The 16,607-nt window shown below is 41.6% G+C and overlaps 1 protein-coding gene across 2 annotated transcripts in view; it reads right to left on the bottom strand.

Annotated features, from left to right (window-relative positions):
• Positions 1–16,607, bottom strand: part of NME7 (NME/NM23 family member 7) — a 96,118-nt gene that overhangs the window by 76,718 nt on the left and 2,793 nt on the right. The gene's annotated exons all lie outside the window — the stretch shown is intronic.

Raw genomic sequence — 16,607 nt, forward strand, 5'->3', positions numbered from 1 at the left:
TCTTTTCACTTGTCAGTTCTCATCTTTTAAGTATGATGAAAACAATATGGCAGTTTTCCAGGCAATCTCAAATCTTATTCTGATTTCATCAGCCATTAAATCTGATTTGTTATAACAGTTCTTGTTAGACTTCTTAATTTTGTGAAATTGAGCCAGGTATCTGACTTACTTTGGTATGTTAAAAAAGTGTGTTCGCTCACATGAAAATACTGAATTTTAACATGTTTCCCACACAACTTACAGGAAAACACTTTCCTCTTCCTGACCAGTGATATCTGAACTTCTGTTAATGCTGAGATAAACATATTTGAGCAAAGGACATTAGTTCAATTCACTACTTAACTGCCTGAAATTTACATAAAGCACAAGCAACCTGATCTCATTTACACCTCATTTTCTGCCATTATGGGGTGTGACTTGAAAAGTAGACTGCAATAATTATGAAACTGTAGCTACATGTTTAGCTTGTCTCCACTCATCCTTCAGGGAAGCAAGCACAAAGGCGATGCGGTGCATGTGGACGTGCAGCTCCAGCACCTCTTAGTGGTGTGTGTTTGGTAGCTGTTGGTCCTACAATACCAGTTATTTGACAGCTGCTAGATGGAGCTCTACGTTTTTATTTTCCATAGCCTTGCTAAATCTGACTGCTGCTCCTGAGGACAAGCATGGTCTCATCACAGGCTTCCACTCTTTAGAGGTGCCCGTACTCTCTTATCTTAAACATTTAGGTACAACTGGGAGTTGAAGTTGCAGCCAAGTAGGCTTTTTTTGTCCTTCAGATTTTAGAAAACAGCAGTATTTCAGTTGTTTCAAAGACAGCCCACTAAGCAACCAGACAGAAGGAGTTCCCACGGGCTTCAATGACTGCTCCGGAACATCAGAAGGTAAAGAATCGTAATCACTTTTGTGGTGAGTGGAAGCCTACAGACATTAAGCCAAACAAATCCATGCTCTTGCTTTTGTTGTCAGTGCAGTTTTTCTTTCAACATCTTCAGCTTAAAACTGACATAAGAACTTTTGCAGGTTAAAGACTTAACAGAAGCAGCGATGGGTAAGAATGAGATAAAAAAGAACAATTTCATAATTTCACAGTGTGACGAATACATATGTCTGGTCAGTTAAAGGCGTTGAGGCAAGTTCCCCACCCTACTGTCAGCCCTTACGGTGCCCTCCACTGCAAAACAAAGGCATGATTGTAACACAAAGAGACTTGCACAGTGGGAGCAGCACAGTCTTATCTCTACACTACACACTACAGCCTTTGACATTACTTAAACATACGTGCAGCATCCTGCACAAAAACTCCCTGAGGACTTAGCCTAGTTTCAGGCCCTTATATACGCTAGTCATGCTCGTGTCTTCATTGCTACCACCGTCGTTCTAGACATACGTAAGCCAGAACAAACACCTTCCTACGTGAAAACTCACACCTTAGTTCTTCCATATAGGCATGTCACTGGCAATGAACAACAAGGAGGGCTGACAGATTATAATAAATGACAAATTTCGCCCTTGATCTTAAATACACTCCTACTGCTGGAAGACGAGACAAAGCATTTGACTGATGTATTTGACCACCATCTGATCAAGGATGCATGTTACACAGAACCACTTTGAAGCAGCAGTCTACCACAGAGGTTGTCTGAAAAGAAATGCAGTCCTTGTTCCTCAAGTACTACCTCCAGACAAGGACTAGTGACATACGAAATAAATGCAGATGCACTCCATGTAACACCAAGACAAATACAATTGTATTTACGCTACCGATTTTATATTATAGCATCACTTTCAAACATGTTTGCTAGGTAGGAGTTGACAGAGAAGCTACTAATTTTCATTTATGTAAAACTTCGGAAACATCCAAATGTTTACTTGTCTCAGGCAAGTAACACGTTTACATGAACAAGCAAAGAAAACGCCTTTAGATTTTTCATTTAGTCACCAGTATCTTCGCATTTACAGTGAAGAACTGCATTGTGTCTTGTCTGTTGAGGAATTGGCCTGCTTTTTTTTTTTTCCTCTTAACATATCCTTGGTTTTAAGATGCATTCAAAATTCATTTTCTGAGATCTTACTCAACGTCTGAGCTATTCACATTTGCTATTTAGCAAGCTCTGCTGGCCACTGCTTTTTATTCAGCTGAATGGCTGAAATGACCACTCTGTATTATCTTCTTTCAGGATGGCAAGCAAACCCAAGGTAATAAAGGCCACTTAGGCTTGGAAAGCACTGCTGAGCTAACCCCCAAATGCCCAGTAATGGAATCAGTTAGCAGGAAAATTGGAATTGGTTATTATTTTATACCTGGAAAACACACAGAGCTAACAGTTTTCTAAAATGATCAAAATTAAATCTGTAAAGCTGGGCCATAACTAGAATTTCCTCTGCTTTATAGACATAAAAATACCACAATAAGTCATTTTTAAATGCAGAGAACAGTATCAGAAGAAAGCTTACAAGCTTACGGAAAACATTAGAAAAATAACTGGAAACAGATTACATTTGTGAACAGGTAGATTGTTCCATACCGCAACGTGAAGAAATTCAATATTAAAAGCAACCTGTAGACTCTGCCAAGCAAGTGCAATGTAAAACACAACAGGACTGCAATTTTACTATTGCAGATTCATACAGATAGCCTTAGAACTGACAGAACGCAATCCAGAATGCAATCACAAAATGGAATAATGCAAACATATTCAGATGAGCCCTTCCCAGGCATCGCTGTAAAACTGACACTCCAACTCATCAAAAACATCAACCGATTTCAAATCATATGTTTTAAAAATTGACTACATACTAAGCTCTTAATAAATCTTTTTAAATGAGAAGTGAGACTTTTGTTTAGTTACTTAATGCAAAGACAAATACCAAACACAAACATCTGTCCACTTCCCATCACATACAGTAAGGACTGCAATAGAATATAAAGCCTTCACAACCCTGAAATTATCTTTTACAAATATTTACTTTCATCTTCCATTAAAGTGCACAATCACCATAACTGCTATGGCAGACAACTTTCCTGCGTACTCTTCCACGAGTGTGTCCCAGGCTGCCACACGGAAAGGAGTCTCAAAGACAGGAAGGTACTATGGGAAACATGCTGTGGCTGCTCCTTGCCTTCTGCTCCTCCTCCTAAGAAAGGCAACTCACAGAGAAAACACATGTCCAGAACGGGGTGATCAGAGACCAGTGGGGATCTGCCAGGTGGCGTCGTGCTCAGTGCACCACCCCGCTCTGGACCAACACCACATCCTTCACAGCCCTCAACCGAAGAGGGGAAATGGCTGACACGGTTAGGGACCAGTGAAATCATGTCACTGTGAACAGCTCAAATAGTAACAAATCAAGTCAAACTATGAATATCTTATAACTCAAAAAATTCTCCCTTTAAAACAGTAGTTTCCATTCCTTTCTGTATCTGCACCCTCATCACAATTACACACAGCCTCTTCGATCACGACCACGCTATTAACCAAGCAATACCTACTGAGACAGAAATATTTTTCCTTACGCTTTCACATCAGTGGAAAAATTACCAGCATTAGAAAACCCAGCAGTGACTGTCTGCTTTATATTCACATACTGATAGTTTCAGAGCTGCTGTCTTTAGTTCAGTTTTTGCAGCCCTTTCTATGGTAAAATCCAGGGCCACTGAAATCAGTGATCTCAGTTCACCTACTGCGAAGACAAAAAGAATAATCTTTCTCTTTATTCCTTCTTTCACAAGCTGCAGGGAAAAACATTTGGATATATGTGTAGGTTTTGCTAGCTTAGGCTTTTTGTTTATACTTCTATGTGTGAATATGCAGTAGGAGTATGTATTCTATGGCTCTGTGCACATGAGAAACATTTATTGAAGTACAGCTGAATAAAAAAAAAAATCAAATATTGTACTTAGTTCTGAAAGTGATGGGAGTAGCAGGCACTCTTTGCTAGCATGGGGCTAAGTTCTGGAATCTAAATGAAAGCATTTCTGACAGAACTGTGCTCATAAAAAACTGCAGCAGGGAGAAACAGTTTGTCTGGAACGTGGCTGCCAAGGAAGCTCATAACATGAAAGCAGAACGCTTGGTAAGCTGGGCAGGAAACGATCTCTTGTCCTGGAAAGCTCTCAGATTTCCAAAGGGCTTCTGTTCTGCAGTAAAACAAAAGCAGATCTTCCAAAGCTTTCATGAGAAAAAACAGAGGGGTAGAGCAGCAGCTCAGGGAGTAAAGAAGTTCCATGGGAAGGTGGAAGAACAATTTTATCCCTCTGGTCTGAGCTAAGCAGAACATGCAACTGGTAACATACAGTTATCCCACCTTCAAGGTGCTTCCTGACTGGCACACTCTTTTACTGTTCCGGGATGAGTATCTTTGTCCTCTCCCTCTAGTTTTGACTAGAAATTTCATCCTAGAGATGAAATCCATCTCTTACAATGGAGTAAACAGGAAATTAGGGTTTTAGGCAATTTGTTTCTAATGGTCATGTGCAATTTCTGGCTCACCATAGTCTAAGAGAAGGGCAGTTGAGATGATTCCCCGTGTTAACATACAGGCAACAAATTTTTACTAGGATCTTGCCTTTCATATGACTTTATTCTTTTTCATTATAGAGATAATTCTGTCCCATCAGTGAGCCTGAAGTTAATATTTTTCTACCTGTTTGCCAAATTCATGCTCTTAGCCGTAATCTCTACGATCTCTAGCTGACTAGGAACAACCACCTGTGCTTAAAACAGTTCCCAGCCTGCAATTCACCCTCACTCCTTCAGCTTATTACTCAAGAAATTTCACATGAAACTATCAAAATATTTCTTATAATTACAAAAGCTCTGAGGTATCTGGAAAGTGCACCTTTACATGCTGTTAGTAATCCTGCCTCTGTGGAGGCTTATATATGCTATCAGGAGCGGCAGCATGCATGACATTTTGACACAGGCTCACGGCCCATTGCCCACATATTTATAAGTTTAGGAGTCACAAAGAACGTCGCTGTTTTAAGTGGGTAGCTTCATGTCTGCTGCTCCTTCAATTTTCCCGGTGACTCAGTGGCTCTGAAATCCGATCTGAGGGAAAACAAATCAAAAGGACCTGAATCAACTCCCACTGAAACAATAAAACGACTGCATAAACCTCAGCAGAAGCTGAATCGGAGTCAAAAAAGACCCGTCTTGATCTCCTGATTCCGTATTTTGTAAAACTCTGTGCCGTCTCAGGGAAAAGCTGTGCTCTAACACTGATCTTAGCGATCAAGCTATTTGTATGAAAATTACTGGGAACAGGTTGGGCCAGCAGGCAAGAACAATCCTCAAACTGAATGAGTATTTCCCCTCATACAGAAAGAAAACTTTCTGGAAAGAGAGTCCTGAAACTTCCTAAAATTATGGCAACAGTTTTAGGAGAAACATTTATTTAACAACCTGGCTGCTTCCTATGCCAGGCTGTTGGCACTCTGAAATATTTGGGGAGAGCAAGAATATTTTTATAAAAAATTAGATGGTATTAAAGGATAAAAATACAAATTATTTTACAACTTTTCAGGTGAAGATATGAAGCTGACTCCAATATAAGGTAATCTGCTTATACACTAACATGTACTTACATTTTTTAGAAATAATAATAAATAAATTACAAGTGTATGCAAGTTTGCTGAGCACTCTCTTTGGCAAAAGTTAGACTTTGTTTAAATGGCCAGCCCACTGGTACCTTTTTTCTCACCTTTCCTATTTTTTCTGTAGAACCTACATAGAACTACTGCAGTATGTGTTGGTGCCATCCCTCAACAGATGTTGGCCTCGTGCTCTTCAGACAACAGGCTGAAGTGGGGGACCTGACTAGCTGCCTTCCTCAAAACCTCAGATTCTCAGAATTGGATCCAGAAGTTATTGTTGTAGATGTATGATTAATCTCTTAACAGTGGGTATCTTAAGTCCTGTTATGAATTATTTGAAACAGCTCCTCAGAGCTCACAGATCATTCAATCTTCTGGACTAATCACCACTTCAGATTTAACTCTACCACAAAAGGACTTCAGCAAAACTGAAAAGAAAGACAGTGATAAAATCCTAATCTGAGGAGCTGGAATCAGGGCTTACAGTCAGATCCATCTCCACCTCCCTCCAAAGCAGCCACTCGCAGACTCATGCTCCCCCAACAGGCCACAGGTAGAAGCACTGTCACAGCCTCACCTGCTTTCTGAAGAGCCCCAAAAATACTACTCCTATTGCTTCAAACTGTTTGCTGTTATTAGCTTTAGTGTTCTCCCATTCTAACATTCAGACAGCTTTGCTTTATTTTCAGCTGAATGCTTTTAGGTGTATCTCCCCAGGGAACAGGACACCTAGCTTTTCAAGCAGCACTGTGTTCTCATGTATTCAGAACACCAGACAAAAGCTGTCACTTCAATGAGCTTTAAAGATGGGCTCAACCAGTGGGCTAGGAGTGCTTTTCTTTCGGGTAAGGACATCTCAGATGTGACAGTCCCCTGCAGATAAAACCATGAAGCTGAAAGAGCAAAATCAAAACCATTTAAAACAATTCGAGTCTCTACAAAAATGTTACATAAAATGATGAGGTTGAAACATCAAACAAGACATGTCAAGCTAAATTACATTAATAGATGCCAAAATATTTAATGAGTTGGCCAACTCCATTTGTGCAAACAGTTTTCATCCAGGAGAGGGGAAAAAAAATCATGACCAGTCTTCTGAGATGCTAAATAAAGGTTGATGGAAGTTAGAAAATGGGACCGGGATTCCTCTGCTCCCAGCTCTTCTTGGACTGCCTGTGCAACCTCAGGCAAGACAACTTAACCTTATGTGCCTCCTTTCCTCCAACTTTAATAAATTAAATCCTTACTCTGGGAGGCCTTGCCACACTCTAGGCAATAGTAAATGTACCTGCATCTGGGCCGGGGCAATCCCAAGCACAAATACAGGCTGGGCGGAGAATGGATTGAGAGCAGCCCTGAGGAGAAGGACCTGGGGGTGCTGGTGGATAAGAAACTCGACACGAGCTGGCAATGTGCACCTGCAGCCCAGAAAGCCAACCACATCCTGGGCTGCACCAAAAGCGGCATGGCCAGCAAGGGCGAGGGAGGTGATTCTGCCCCTCTGCTCTGCTCTCGTGAGACCCCACCTGGAGCACTGCGTTCAGCTCTGGGGCCCCCAGCACAAGAAGGACATGGACCTGTTGGAGCGAGTCCAGAGGATGTCCACAAGGATGCTCAGAGGGCTGGAGCACCTCTCCTGTGAAGACAGGCTGAGGGAGTTGGGGTTGTTCAGCCTGGAGAAGAGAAGGCTCCAGGGAGACCTTGTAGCGGCCTTCCAGTGCATAAAATGGGGCCTGCAGGAAAGATAGGGAGAGGCTCTTTGTCAGAGTGGAGTGATAGGACAAGGGGTAATGGCTTTAAACTAAAAAAGGGTAGGTGTAGATGAGATATAAGGAAGAAATGCTCTCCCTGTGAGGGCAGTGAGGCCCTGGCACAGGCTGCCCAGAGAAGCTGTGGATGCCCCGTCCCTGGAGGTGTTCAAGGCCAGGCTGGATGGGGCTTTGGGCAACCTGGGCTGGTGGGAGGTGTCCCTGACACGGCAGGGGGGTGGAACTGGGTGGGCTTTGAGGTCCCTTCCAACCCAAACCATTCTGTGATTCTATGAAATAAATGGGATACTTGTACGTTAAAAGTTGTAAAGCAATTCTAGTTTATACAAAACAAACAGCATCACTTCCTTTCATACAGTCTATGACTGAACTGCTACAGCGAGATGCCTTTCAGAGAGCAAAGGAACGGTTAGCAAAATAGCTAGTGTCACTTTATCACAGAGCAAAGCACTTGCTGCTTCATCAAACATGTCTGTCTTCTTAGTTTCCAGGCACTGTATGCCCTTCAGTTTGATTGAACAAGAAGGCCTGTATGTACAACTTCAGAAGGCAACAGTACTAGGCAAATACACTTCTGTACCACTATACTCTGCCTTTCTTTAGGACTACTTGTCCTTACTAAATGACAAGCAAACACAAGAAATAATGAGCCCTGGTTCTTTCTACTCATGTTTCCCATCCCCGACTGTTTTACCTGCAACTTCTCTTCAGCTCAAGCATTTAATAAAGGCTCAAACCCACCTGGACTCTCTGATGTGTAACTAGGGTTGAGCTCACAATGAAATCTTTCTTTAAAGATGCCTTAGAAGGTTTCTTCCCCCTTTGCATTACTGTGAAACCTGGAGGAACATCATTGTCCCTCTGCCTGAAATCTGCCAGTAATTTCAAACTTACTGGGGAGAAAAGGGAGGACACAAGACAGTGGTCAGATAAACACATGCAGACTGAGATCACATAAATTTTGTTTTTCTGAGGCAAGTAGGCTGAAAGCAGCTGTACGAAAAATTCCATTTGCACATTATGAGTAATTTCCTATCATCAATAATTCTTTAAAAGAAAAATATCCATTTACGAAAGAAAAGGGAAAGGAAAAAAAAAAGTGCAGAAACAGCCTAAGCCATTAAATGTTGGTGACAATTTTGCAAGAAACAAGAGACTTCAAACATACCGGTGGCATTTAACGAACAGCATTTTAAGTGGCAGAAAGTGCTCTCACTTTCAGCATTGTAATGCACCTTAAAACCCAAAATGAATCCTCAGCAATGCACACTTATTATGTTGTGCTATTCAACCCATCTTCTACCTTTCACAGTTCCTATAATACAGGATATTTTCCAGGCAAAACATAAATCCACAACACTGTGCAGATAGAGCTCTCAATTAGCTCTGTCTCTCAAATCTCATTTTCCTCCTCCTCTTCTGTCCATGTTTCTGACACAGGCATTGGTATAATTTTTATAACTCCAATTCCACAGCCCCCTTGCTGCTGTTGGTCCTCCCACCACTTTCTCAACAGGCTTTTCTTCAGAGTCAAAAAGATCACTTGCAAATTGAGAAACATCTGGCAACTGCAATTTCCATGGCAATATCTTGACTACAGACAATTCTCAAACTAAACCTCGTATTCAGAAGTTCACTGGTGAATTCTGGAAGTCTCTTTTTTTTTTTCCCTTTCCTTGTATAAAGCAAATCCTACCTATTGAAAATTTCACAGAATTTCTAGACAACTATTAGAAACTAATTAAGATTGGTTAAAATTTCAAAAATCTTAATCAACTCTGGAAATCTTTTAAACAGGTGAAACACTGCTGCATTTAGAACGCTTCCCCTGCCATAAACAGGTGCTACTTCCTCCAGATCCAGCTACCTGACTCCTACTACTACTGGTACCCAGCTTCTCAGATGCCTTTTGGCATATGTATGTGCTTTTTGGCATATGGCCGTTGCTGCCTAGACCTTCTGCTGCCAAGTAACGTGGGGATATTTCTGTCTCTGTAGCACTGACCAAGTTAATCATCACCTTTGACTGGGATTTCAGTTCAATAAATCTACTCCATATGTGCAGGGGTCTTGATGAGCACAGCTCTAGAAGGCTGAAGACCCAAAACTTTCTTCCCAGATTTAGAAATCTGCATTCCCACCTCACAACAACAACGTTGTCGGGCTGTTCTGCCAATTTGCTAAGGAAGAAATCATCTTTTACTAGATTATGCAAATGCTGCAGGCTTTCTATGTAGCATGTAGGCGTGATTAGTGTAACCTATTCTTTCCCCCTCCAGTCTCTCATGTAAGAGAGTCAAGAACTGAAATCCTCAACTCTTAACTCCAACCCTCTTCAATTACATGTTATAATTAAGTACTTAGTTATAGGATTCATGTTATTTTTCTAATGATGTTGGAATACAATTTCTCTAAAACACATGAAGGACCCCATATTGCTGCTACTGCTCTGTGAAGACAAGTGTAGCTTTAGAAGACCAGCTAACACTTATTTTGAGGGGAATATCTCTCCATTTAATGCATGCTACATGATGTACTGTATTAGGGTGAAGATCACAAGTTATATTATTGTAATCTTTAATTACACGGCCCCATATAATTTCTCTAGTAGTAGTCAGTAGTGCTCAGCATTTTCCTACCTGCCTCCAGCAACTCAGGAAGAGTGTGACAGTGATTATAGCAAAAGCAGAGCTATTCCCTGACTCAGAAAAGCATCTCTAACACAAGTCATCTCACAGACTTGGGGCACTTGCATAATTACATTTCAGGATACAGCTTAGGTGCTTTGCAAAATCCATTAGTAGTGGCATTACTAACACTGCCATGGTCAGCTGCTGGATGCTGGGTCTCTGACTTTGAAATAGGAGGTTAGTGTCTGCATGTGACCCCAGAAAGGACAACAGGGCTGCACATACACTCAGCTACCTGTGCACCCCATTACACAATCCTTCCTGTATTGTACTTACAGGAAAACCAGTTTTGAAAGGCTCAAAACTCATCCAAACATTAACGTTGATAGTCACACTCAAAGGTAGTCTCTCCTTTTATACACCTTTCCTCTGTCAAAACTCCAGCTTTCAATTTCCAAGCTGTTCAAAACAAAAGCTCTTTGGAGGAACACTGAATTTTTATCTATTTTTTGTTTGTTTATTATTTGTCTGCTTATTTATTAGGACTGAGAAAGTATTTCAACTTGTTTTCCACAAATTCAAGTCTTCCATTCAACTTTCAACTCCCAGTAGAAACTGTTTGGAAAATTTCCAGCAGAATGGTTCAAGTTTCAGATCATTATGAGCAGCTGGAAGCAGAGGTTCAAAAGGAAACACCTAAAAATCCTGAATGAAAGCTCTCAACAGCACTTCAGGCTATCCTAATGCCTTCAGCATCTTTAAATTATCTCGGCTTATAATAATGTTCTGAAAATCGTTCTTAACAAGAACCAATTGTTTCCCTTGGAATCACAGCCAAGGGAGCCAGTGTCCTTCGGTCCGCTGACACCAGTGAGCATTAACACCCCAGAGTTCGAGTGAATGTTTCAAAGACCGCACGTGCTGCATCCACCTTGAACAGTCAGGGTACGTAATGGTGTAGTAAAGATTTACGATGCCCCGAAGTACACAAACAACCCTGTCAACAGGTTGCTTATTCACTGCTATGGGCACTTAAAGCAAGTACTTTGCCTGCACTGCTGTTTAACCAAATGCTGAAGTTAACACACTATTTTTTCGTAGATTGTGTCAAATATTAACTCTAATGTAGATGGACCAAATCCAGATCTCAGCTAGCACAGATGTCGTGGTCATATACCCTTTAATCTGCTGTCAGACTAATGACAAGTTAGTTGTGAACAGGAGTTCTCATGACAAAAGCTGTTCAGCAGCTTCCCAGGAGTAAAGCTGTCAGAAAGTAAAAACCTGTGTGGCAGAGGAAACAGAGTGGGTAGTTTGAATCCTGTTCTTAAACTCTGCCATTCCTAATGACTTTTTACAGGTCAATTTTATGAAGATTTCTTTGACCATCTAACAAAAATTACTTCTCTTCCAGAGCAGAGGACTTTTGTCACCACAGTTTTGAGCAGCCTACATTAGTCTCCAGAGACGTGAAGGTCTCTGCTGGATGCGGGCAGTGACTGAAGAATAACAAACCTGTACATGGTCTTGGTCAAATTGCTTAGTTTCACCTTGACAGATATCCCCTGCATTAGTGCATTTGATGCTCGGCACTTTCAGAAAAAGGAGGCTGTATTTCCCACTTCATCCTTCTGTAAAATGGGAATAACCATCATCATGGTCCATTATTCCAATGGGAACAACCATCAGCACGTCCACAGAAGGACAGCAAGATTTAATGGATAAAATATCCAGACTACTTAGGTATAATCCCTCACCTTGTTTTTCTGAAAAATGAGGCAAAGGCAGCTCATTTTGTTCACCCTCCTTTCCCACTTCTGCAGACTCTTCGTTGCAGTGCAGAAACCAGAGGCCTGCAGAGGCAGCCAGAACAGGGCTGCTGTCCCTGCCCAGCCCAGGCTCTGCAGCTGCCACCAGCAACCTCTGCTGGTCCAGCAGCTGCAAGGACTGGATCCACACCACAGCTCATCCCTTCTCCCCAGTGAGCTGGGGATGTTCAGGCTTCGAGGCCGTAGCTCAGTCATTACAAACTGTGCCATATGAGAGAACATCAGGTAAGGCAAGGACAGCATTGCTATCAGGTAACTAGAAAACACATGGCATAATGCAGTCCTGCTCCACAACTGCAATTCCTAGACGCTACAGTAAGAGAATGAACACAGAGAAAAGATAAAAATAGAAGGGGTACTAAGTTCAGTGAAAGATCATACCTAAATATGCATGGCATTCATGTGGAAGAACAGGTACGCAGCCTCAACTGTGCATGCACACATCCTCCCCTTCCCATGTGTATGGGAACACAGTCTGTTGTGTGGCTGCTCTTTCCAAGCATGTTAGCATATTCTGCAGCGAAAGCATGACTTTTTTAATGAATAAGGTGGTTAAAATTAATGAAGAATCCCATGCAAATAGATGCAACAAGGCTCTCGGGACTGCATCGCCAAGAGCCACTTTGCAAATATCGGAGCACCGTCTAGTGTTCAAAGGGAGGTTGAACACCTTATTTCAACTTCCAAGTACACTATGCCTCAAAAATAGTTAAATGGCAAAACGAGATAAAAAGACTAAATTATAAAGCACAGATTCTTTTAGTCATTTTAATACAGGGAAGTGGCTGAAACGCGGTCACACAGCCTTCTTCAATAGCCAGCTTCCAAAAAATGCCAATGCCACGTGTTTTGGAGGAGTAACAGAACTCTTCACTCCAGGACAACTTGCAAGGGCAACCTCGCAGAGCTTACCTCATAGCGGAAATGTATTTACCTATAGGTATTAGCATGAGAAAAAAAGAATGTCTACCTTTTGTATGTGCTCCCCTTATCAGGGGATATTCTCATGATACATACAAATACTTGCTAAGCTCTCAATAATAAGCTGAAGCACTGTGTTCCAAAGACTACAGGTTCAACATTTACTCATCAATCCTTATGTTGTTTTTTCTTTCCATTTTGTTAACTGGGAGAAAACTCCTGGGTTCCACTCACCAAAGGGTACTCGGTGATCTTGGTAGGTTGCTTAGGCACCAGTGCACCTGGTTTCCACCTGTGTAAGGCCACAGGTGAACACAAAACAGTTCTGGAGGATTAGGCCAACCACATCCATGAGGCAGAACTTTTAGTGATTACTCATCGCTACTCACAACTTAGTCAAGCTGCTCAACTGAACAGCCCAAACCACTCTTCAGAGACTCCCCATTCCCTCGGCTTAAACAAAATGGACACCACTGACTGAAAAGAGGAAGAAAAGTCAGGGGCTGGGGAACACAACACACAAGATGGAGCTGAGACACCGGTGCCCGCTTGCTTGGCTGGCCAGGGAAAGGGGAGGGCGAGGGTGGCCTGACTACAGCCCATAGGGCCAGCGGGGGATACACTGCACAGGACACATGCTGACAGCAAAACAGGCAAAGGACACAAGCTGAAAAACAGCAAGTTCCAGTTACACAGTAGGATTCTTAACCTTATGGTTAACTTACGGGGTTTTTGGTTGGTCAGCTGGTTGTTTTTTTTTAACCAAGACACTGGAACGGGCTGCCCGGAGGAGAGGCATCTCCACCTTTTGAGACTTTCAGGACTTGCCCGGGCACGGCACGGCACCGCCTGCTCTGATTAGGCCTGTTTTGAGCAGGGGGCCAGACTGGATAACCCCGAGAAGTCCCTTCCAACCCAAATGCCAATTCCATGATTTTTATTGTCAGTTTGGACGCTTCTTGCCCAAAGGTAACACCCATCCTCCTGCACTCCTCCATGTCCTACAAAGACCTGTTGGGTTCTTATAATAACCCAAGTCCAGATGTGCTTTCAACAAAATTAAAACCTCTGATACAACATACTTCAGCATAAATTTTATCCACATGAAATCTGCCTGGAACAATTCTCTAAATAACCACCGTCTCTATCATCAACTCCCATTATTTCTTTATTACAAACTTTCCTTTCAGTTGGCAACTTTTCTTTTCACTCCTGACAGTGGCTCACTGAGTAATCCCTGAATTTCTTTGGTTTCTGGCAAAATAAAATAATAAAAGAAAACAAACAAACCCATATAATTAGAATAGATGTGCCAAAGTTATTAGGAACTGTACCTATAATCTGAAGGGTCCTGAGAGACAATTCTGGGTGATAAAGGGAGATTAATATGGAATGTATCATTATGTAATGATACATTCATTAGATAACTAGATCACTTTGCCTTTCATGCTGTCAGCTACTTCAGACACATCAGTCAGAAGAGCTATCACTGCATCTAAAATTACTGTTAGAGAGATGGCAACTCCTGCAAGCCACAGCCGAGAGTTGGCTAGAGTAGGAGGCAATTTATCCCGTGCATTCTGAACCTGTCAACTTTATATATGCAGGGTGGTATTTTGTATAGCAAGTAATGCCATAAAGATGGCAGCATCAAACCCAAAACAATTCCTGGAACAATGTTTTCCATTGCTCGATCAGATATAGCTCACAGGAAAGCTGTATTGAAAGCTGTATTCTTTTAGCAGTTTTCATTTGGCTTGCACAGACCCAAAGATTCTGTTATTTTATTAGCTCCATCTTCTGCCACATGCATAGGCTACCTGCCCGAGAAGAAAATTAGCAATACTAGGAAACATTGGTTCAAAAAGAAACGCTATCATACTTCTGATGCTCGTAAGACTCACCGTGCAATACGACGTTTTATTTTCCCTGTAATGAAATGCTGCAAGTAATAGCCATTAAGTAAGGAAACCTGTTTTTGCGGTTGTTTCTGTCATGCCAGCTTACAACAGAAAGACTCAGGCCACTTACTCTGCAGATGAAAAACCAGGGTAATCACCAGCTTGTACCCCAGTGAAACTGACCCTTGTTTGAAGACCAAAGAAGCAAATCTTCTCAAGCATTAAGGAAGTTTTCTGGGGGAGAGGTTTTGCATCTCTTCCACAAAAGTTTAAAAAAAGAAAATGCTATTTTTTTTTAAAGGGCAACTGTTTTGCAACAAAAAGTACATAATTTGCAAATGACTAAAAGAAAAGTTATTTTATAAATGTGCCCTTGTTCAGGAAACTCTACTGAATGGGAAAGAGTTTTGTCTCTTTATATGTTCATCTCTGAATGACCACTCTTCACCAAGTCATCCCATCTTACCAGCTAATCCAGTATGGTTGAGATTACTGGTTCCCAAATTAAAATCCAGTAAACCAAGGTATAGTCCACAACTGCCTCAGGAGCTGTATTGCCTTATAATGCCTTCAGCCGAAAACTTGATCACAATACGACAGCGCTGGACCATGAGCAACCCAGGGCTCACTGTGGCCAAGTTCTAGAAATGGCTGATTTGCTTCCTATTTTCTAAGATTCATTTCCAAAACACAAAGTCTTTTCCAGTGATGAATCAGAGCTGTTTTTTAAAAAATACTAATTTTAAACAATTACTCAGTTAAAAAAATTACTCATTTTCTTCCCTGTCTTAACCAAGAACTTCCATGTTTCCAAGAACTTCCAATATTCTCTAAGCTGGGTTTTATTTAGCAGTGAACTGATAAAAATAAACACATAATATAGTAGTTGTAAAATTTTCTGTTGAAGTTCATTAAACTGCTCATCTCCAGATATATTCAAGATTGTGGTCAAAATTACATGACTGCATGCTCTGGCAAGCTACCCCAGGACAGCCAACTTCATATGTATTTCCCCCGATGCTGCAGAAAGAATTAAGTTAGTTGGAAGCTCAAATTCCACTATGTGCCTCCGTGTCCACAAAACCAAAGCCGGATGACGTCCAGATGACGTCCTGTTAGACAAAGCCACCTGGCTTTTTTGTGCAAGACGGAAATAGCACTTGTCTATTCTGCTCTGCAAAGAGTCTTGGTGATGTACTCTGCAGTTGTGAGAGCTGTGGGGGCAAGAATAATGGTTTTCTTTTAAAAAAAAACAACACAGAGGGAAACAAAAGCATGCAAGTGCACCTGCAGACAGCCTAAGTGCAATAAGGCTCTGTACCTGTATGACCACTGCTTGCACGCACAGGCCATTCTTCTCTGGCAAACGGTGGATTTCTACACCTGGAACTCTTTCAGGTGTCAGAGTGCAACAAACTCATTAATAAAAAGAAATTAACATTTTCGAGATGATGCTCCAACATGTCTCTGTGTGTTATTACATCCATAAAAAGAGTAACTATTTCCAGCAGCCAGGTGAAACACCACCTCTGGAGAGGGAAACAAGCGAGATTCTCTCAGGGAATTTACTGCCCACAGTCCACAGCAGCCATATGTCACACATGCACAATCAAGATGCCAAAATGCATCAGAGCTGATCTGAAATACTGTCAACTGATGACAACGAAAACTGCTTTCCAACAACTAGCAGACCTTTAGGCCAAAGTGCTGTCATGGACAAATAACTGCAGGGTGTTTCAGAACATTTCTCTTTTACCTTAGCTTCCCCCACAGTTATGTGCCTGGTTTTACAATGCACCCAACCAAGTTTCCCGTGCACTGGCTCCGTGCAAACCAAGTGTAAGGTCTAACACTAGTACACTCTGAATTAAAACAACTAGAAGTTATTATACTTTTCTTTCTGTGGCTATGATATGATTTGTAACATGGTTGTTTTTTTTCTGAGTAGATATACATGT

The sequence above is a fragment of the Cygnus atratus genome, chromosome 1 (genome assembly GCF_013377495.2).
Source record: "Cygnus atratus isolate AKBS03 ecotype Queensland, Australia chromosome 1, CAtr_DNAZoo_HiC_assembly, whole genome shotgun sequence".
Classification (NCBI taxonomy): domain Eukaryota; kingdom Metazoa; phylum Chordata; class Aves; order Anseriformes; family Anatidae; genus Cygnus; species Cygnus atratus.